Source organism: Mytilus galloprovincialis, chromosome 5, assembly GCF_965363235.1.
Source record: "Mytilus galloprovincialis chromosome 5, xbMytGall1.hap1.1, whole genome shotgun sequence".
Taxonomy (NCBI): Eukaryota; Metazoa; Mollusca; class Bivalvia; order Mytilida; family Mytilidae; genus Mytilus; species Mytilus galloprovincialis.
In genome coordinates this window covers 3,047,507-3,054,835 of record NC_134842.1, presented here as the reverse complement: position 1 = coordinate 3,054,835, position 7,329 = coordinate 3,047,507, and the positions used below count along the sequence as shown (strand labels likewise).

Sequence of the window (7,329 nt, the reverse complement as noted above, 5' to 3'; positions counted from 1 at the left end):
GGAAGGGTAAGCAGATCCTACTCCACGTGTGACACCCGTCGTGTTGCTCATGTTATGACAAATCCGGTGAATAGGCTAATTCCGTAGGTCACATTCATGAAAGGGAAGGGGATTGTAGTTACGACTTAAGGAACATATCCGATACCAAATGTGAAACGGTTATTCCATAACGGTCAACCAACTCGTGATGGCGTCCGTAAAATTTACGAAGGGATAATTTCAACTTCACCATCTGGAACTCTTGGTTTAATAGCTTCCTTGTGAAAAACCCTCTATCAAGAAAATCGTCTCAGGAAATGCAAGCACGGGAATATACTATCAATTGTGAGATATATATCCCGTATGCAGGTGCTATAGGAATGTTGCTAATTAGATGTTTCTAGATGTAAGTCAAGATATGAGGCCGACTTAACTGTATCTGCTATAAGCTGTATCTCTAGTTCGATGGGATAGGTGCGTTCAACATAGTCACCAAATTTTTAATTATTTAGTGAAAGAATATCTTCTATCATTGTCTATATAGCGGAAAGTAGAGTTAAAAAATATTGCCAAATTCTTATCTTTCTTCTTGAGAAGTTCCTGTATGAAGTCAGCCTCATAATGACAAAGAAACAAGTCGTCGAGAGGAGGGGCACAATTGGTTCCAATTCCAGTCTGTTGAAAAACACGTCCTCTGTACGTAACAAATAGACATGTAAGATAAATGATTAATGTTGCCAAACAACAAACGAGAGTTGCGAGACAATACACATGTTAAGGGGGTCGTCTCAAAAAACGTTTTGCTTGTTTTTTCAATCGTATAATACAATGTAAAGTAAAATGGAGCATGATAAAGTGAAGTTTCATAACTTTCGGTCAATAAACTTTGTCATCTTTCTACTAAACCAGCGCAAACATTTAAATCTGCGAATAGCATGTTCGACATTAATTCGTCAGTATTGTACAAAAGAAGGCATATATCATATCTGCTAATGTAAAAAGTTTTCTATGTAATCGTCAAATTCAGATCTGTTTCCTTTTTCTGGAATCGAATTTAAATATTGTGAATCATTTTAGTAGCCAAGAAAACCGCTGCGTACATCATGTACTAGTAGTATTGGGTTTTGGTTGTCAATCAAAACCTGTGTGTTCTTATGTTGTGTTGTTACCAGGTTAGGGAGCATTACAGTATCTAGTTTAAAAAATGTGGCTGGTGACCCTGCCTACCCAACATGTCAGACATGGCTAAAACTAGAAAATAGGGGACAAATTCAGTTTTTTTACTTCTATCTCTGAAACTGACCCCAAAGTTGCATTATTTCATGGATCAATTGTAAGAAACAATATCAGATGAGCGACACAGACTCCTTGGAGCCTCTAGTTATAGACTTATAAAAAGATAAATTATATCTTCTTATAAAAAATGATGTAAAAGAAACAGTTTTAATAAGATACAATTGGACAATAGAACTGTACATACTGATTAATGTCTAAATAAAATCAGGAATCAAAAATAGAATGAAGTTAACAAACAATTAATTTTACATTAAAAAAAAATTCTCAATTAAAATGAATATCATTTCACACTGATGAAAACTATTTGTAAAAAAGTAACACCACCTACATTCTATAACTCTGTATCGTTATATTTGTTATATGCATGTTCGTTTGTGTTGGATAATTGTAATGATTCGTATTTTAGAATGCCTTTCATATTTGTTTCACTAATGTCACTGGCAACTGACAATTCTTCAAGTAAGTGTATATCTGCTAATACAATATTTCTATCGGGACTCTCGTATTTGGTATTGTGTGTAAGATCAGTATTGACATAGCTTCTACAAGGAGCAAGATACGATTCTTCAGAAGATGATCGTGATGATACATTCTCTTGACATTGTGAGTCTTGGTGAATGGTTTTGGGTGTTATATTTTTACAAGAAACGCTATAGGTTTCCAAATGTTCATTGCTGTTTAATGGCTGATGTATTTCTTGTTGTGTGTTGTTCCTTTTAGCTTGAGGATTATAATACGAACTAGTTATTTCATCGTAATGATCTAGTCTTGTAGATGTTTCATCGTTTCTTGAAGATATATCGTCGATTCTTGGATTTCTCCTGCCAAACATACATATACGGTTAAGACTGAAGGTATATGATGCTTATATAGGTATAGTATGAAACATAATATTATCATTTTAATAGCTATTGTACTATTATATTATCAATTAAACTAGGAATGAAAATGGAGAATATAGCAAAGAGACATCATACCGACCATAAAGCAGATAACAGCATCAGGCCACAAATGAGTAAGTCTTGTTTGTTTTGTCATGCGTTATCTGACATCAGATTGACCCAACGTCAATTTGTAACAAAGATTCATTATATTGAAAATTCTCACATGATTAAACATTTATAAATGAATTAAAAATTACATTTTGCATGTTTTAAACGTATTTGATCTGGTCTAGAATCTGAATTTATAACGTTCATTATGCTTAATGAAATGAGATGACATTTTCTTGAAAATCGATAATCTGATATATTCGACTTTATAACTTGACTGTGGTGACTTTTCTGCTCTTTTTGTTACGATATAACATTTTACCAAAGAACATAGATGATTCGAATAGAAAATTGGAAAATTAGAAATTCGATAGAATTGTTCAACGGTGTGTGTAATTTAAGAACAAAGATATAATACATTACATCTGAAGAAGAAACGAGTTGTTGTAATGTGGAACACGTTTTCTATATATTTAAATCCAATCGTGTTCAAATTTATACACACGATAATGTGTATTTTCTATCATAAAAAAAACAACTAAGTTTGTGTCAGATTATACCATATATGTACCGTGTTATCTTTTATAATACAGACTTTGGCCGTCCAGCAAACTAATTGGCAAATCTTTTCAATATTGATATCAAAATGTATAGTGCATAAACAATACAAGATAATTACATTAAACTTACTTAGTGGAATTACTTTCTTTTTTTCTGCTAATGCTTTGTCGGTTCTTCAAAGCTGAAAATAGTGATGAAAAGAAAATAAGATAAATTAAATAAAAATTTGCATTCGTAAATAAAAATGCCTAGACGAATTATTAAACCATTACTGTAACATTGTCTTCCTTTACTGGTATAAATCGTGTTCATTCCTAATATCAAGCGGTAAAATTATTTTACGATATTGTTCTGTTTTATTTTTCTATATTAATATATTTTTGTTCTGTTCCTTGTCCCGGTCAGAAACATGTAACACATTAGTTGTCGTTCGTTTGTGTCCGTCATATTTATTTTTTATTTGTTTTGTTCAATGGATGAGTTTACATATTTGATGTTGGTGTCTGTCATAGCTTACCATACGTTGTATATGTTGCTCATTGTAAATGCCGTACTATGAACGATAATTTAATTATGTAGATTTTGTAACAAATACATAGTTGCATCCACGTAGCAAAACGTTGGTTTCGTCAGGAAATTGGATGGCGCACAATGGGAAAATACAAATATTGATTTGTTTATATTTGTATGTTATACCGTTTACTAATGATATCATAAAGTGATGAGCGCACGAGTAAAGCAAGTATAGTCTCAATATGCCAAATAACATGTTATTTAGGAGATTGAACCAGATGTATGACAAAGAAAATATCATCCTTTTAAAAAAAAAGATACAAATACCGTGTTGATGAATATTCGGTATCAACTTCACAAATAAAACACTATGGTCTTAAATTATAAATTCTGGGTACTGACGTTGTTTACTATTTTAATAATGTGTTATAGTATTCTTTTATTTGTCTTTTTGGATGCTATTGTTACTGTTTAGTCTACTTTTTGTGGTATTCGTTTGACGTGTCTCTGTACCTATACATCCCGTTATTGTTCTTTGATAATCTTTGTATTCTTATCTTTTATTTTTGCTTACATACTTTGTTTATATGCCTAATTGTGTTTCTTTTTTTACAAGTGAGAGGTTTAGCTAGCTATAAAACCAGGTTCAATCCATCATTTCCTACATAAGACAATGCCTGTACCAAGTCAGGAATATGAAAGTTGTTACATGTATTCATTCGTTTGATGTGTTAAATGAGCTTTTGATTTTGCCCTTTGATTAGGTACTTTCCATTTTGAACTTTCCTCGGAGTGCAGTATTTTTGTGATTTTATTTTTTAATATATCAAGCGATATACTGTTGTTTGCTTTTTCGATTGTTTCGTGTTTTGCCATGCCATTGTCAATTTGCTTACGTCTGACGGTGAATATCCTTTGATTATTTTTGAAACCAGTGCATCAATAAAATACTTAAATCTAATTTATATATCTTTTCTAATGATCGCCTTATTAACAAATATTTACGTTTTATTTAAGTTCAACTCGCTTCTTCTAAAAATAATGACACTGCGTGTTCTCTAATTTGTTTATAGCTCATATATATTGTACCTCTAGATCCACAACAACACAGGAACATGAATAAAATTATGGTTCCAATTATGACAGCGAAATCTGCAGACAGGACTTGAACCTTATAATGATGTTTCTCTATAAATAAACATAAGAAAAAGTTAGACTATACAATGAGTATTACATCTTTAATATTGATGGTGCAACAATAGTTTTGTGTTTTATATAGTATTTCCCGGACCGTATGTGTATTTGAACCATACGCGTATCCAAGACCATTTGTGTATATCCATATGATCCGACCATATGCAAATGAACCGACCATATAAGTATTATACTCGTTTTTTAACATACTGGATCATATAAGTATTTAAGCCATATGTGCATTTGTGTAATAATCATAGCATGCAAGAACGCAAAGCTTATTTCTGGTCCAAAAACGTCACTTATTGAATTTCTTGATCTTAGACATATAAAGTTTGAGTTATGAGGTATTTATTATTTTTTTTACCTCGCGTCTTTTTAATGCGCATCTCTCCAACATTTTTACTTTTTTTGTCTGTACGTGAAACCACAGGCGTTTGAGACATGTACCGCTTTTTTCTTATGTTCTTGTTTCGATGTTTTTATAATTCCAACAATTAACTTATTTTCATTTAACCTATCATGTCTTCTTGTAAATACATATATACGATCTAAGTTTTATTGTATGTTCGTATCAGTATGACCAGGAACACATCAAGTATTAAGTATTTAAGTAACATTTACTGTGATTAATTAATAATGTTACATTGGTTACCGTATGATTGAATACGTCAAAATGTCTTTTAAGGAAATCATAATTATGCAATACGTTTTGCATAGTTCACACACAGTCCTTAGTTATTTACTCGGGCCATACGCATATGAGCTTATTAACATACATAATGATTTGAATTGGATAGATGTACTTCCGTGCTTTTTTTTTTATTCATTGCGTGTCAATTGTTTGCTTGTGCTGTAATATCCTGTCATGATATTTCTAATGTTCAATATATCTGGAAATGAATATAGAAGTATCGAGCAAATTATAGATGTTGATATAATACAATGTACCTTGCGAAAATATGTTACTATTTTTGAAGTTGTATGCATAACACAAACGCACAAACATACACACACACAGGAATAACAATATAACAACGGTTTGTTTTACCCTTTAGGTTCAGACTAACTTAATTCAATCCATTTAAACTTGCAAAAAAGTTGTGTCTCCTATCAATTGATTGGGTTAGGTGTAGAATAGTTTTTCGAATTTGTTGTATTTCATATAACATATCTCAATAGTTGTATAGCATGTGATTGTTGAAATTTTATGTTTGCTGGTTCTATAAAAAACAATTATCAATATGGAAGTATTCGGAATTCAACGAGGCATGAGGTAAGTAAATAGTTGAATTAATTCCCTAATGAATTGTTGACGGCAACAAACATTTATCTAAAAATGAATTTTTGAATAGGTTTATTGGACCTTTTAACTAACTCTTCCATTTCACAAATCAGAGGCGGATTTAGGGGAGGGGTCCCAGGGGGCCCGGGCCCCCTTTTTGGGAAAAATTTTGGTTGCTTATATAGGGAATCATTGAAGCGTGACTGGAGCGGGCCCCCTCTTAGGTCAGTCAGTGGGCCCCCACTTATGTAAATTTCTGGATCCGCCACTGAAAATAACACCTAATAAATTTACTTCATGTGAAAATTATGTATACCTGTCTTAACTATAATCTCCGTTGTTCCTTCACTTTCACCAGCTCCTGTTTTGGAATACACTCGAACTAAGTAAACTGTATCAGGTTCTAACCCACTTATGGTAGCAGTATAACTCCCTACTACAGAAATCTGACTCCAAGATTGGTCAAAATGTTTACGGTACTTTACGATGAAATGTCTTTTTAGTCCACTGTTTAAGTCTGCTATCCATCTTACTATTATTGAATGGTCCATTGCAACTGCCCTAACATGTTGAGGTGTCCTTGGCGGTCCTAACAAGACAATTTTAAGTGTTAAATTACAAAGATATTGTTTAAAAAAAAGTAGATATCATGCTCTTTATGTATGAGAGAGAAATAAACATAATCTTATCATATCTACATTGATGAGTGTATACATTTTACTCAGTATGTTCATTCGGTTATACATTGTATACAGTATTCAAAACAGTATGCAAAACATTCAAAATGATTAGTAATGCAAAAATGTTAACATACACCAATTATCGAATCAACGGGGATGCAATTGCATTTTACTATTGAACTAATTTTTCAACTTATTGTTTATCATAAATAAGTAATTTTGGTAACTCTGAATTTATTGAACATGTTAAACGACACCATTATTTGCCAGCATTGCTAAGCATAAATTATATCTTAATGTTGTATTCACTCCGTTATCACTAGAATTATTACAACATGAGCAACACGACGGGTGTCACACGTAGAGCACGATCTACCTACAATTCAAAACCAAACCAAAAATAAACCCAAGGTTGTGTTAGAGTTTGTGTTGCTCAGTCTTTATTTTGTTGTGTTTTATGTACTATTGTTTGTCTATTTGTTTTGTTTTAGCCATGGTGTTGTCAGTTTATTTTCGAGCTTCAACGTCCATCCGGTATCGTTTTCTCTTCTTATATTATTTCAGCGGTTCCTTTCGTGTCTATTTACGACATACTGTATTATAGTGCTCATCATGGTTTCGGTTTTCAGTTTTCATTGTCTGTTTGTCGTTTCGGCCATGGAATCCTCAATTCATTTTATTATTATTAATATTTACAACATGAGCAACACGACGGGTGTCACACGTAGAGCACGATCTACCTACAATTCAAAACCAAACCAAAAATAAACCCAAGGTTGTGTTAGAGTTTGTGTTGATCAGTCTTTATTTTGTTGTGTTTTATGTACTA

At 32.3% G+C, this 7,329-nt stretch overlaps 1 long non-coding RNA gene across 1 annotated transcript; it reads right to left on the bottom strand.

Annotated features, from left to right (window-relative positions):
* Positions 1-2,956: 2,956 nt before the first annotated feature.
* Positions 2,957-6,403, bottom strand: LOC143074260 (uncharacterized). Its single transcript, XR_012977759.1, has 3 exons — positions 6,137-6,403; positions 4,431-4,529; positions 2,957-3,009 (listed from the first exon to the last, which is right to left on the bottom strand). It is a non-coding gene; the product is annotated as an uncharacterized LOC143074260 (long non-coding RNA).
* Between the last annotated feature and the right edge of the window lie 926 nt (positions 6,404-7,329).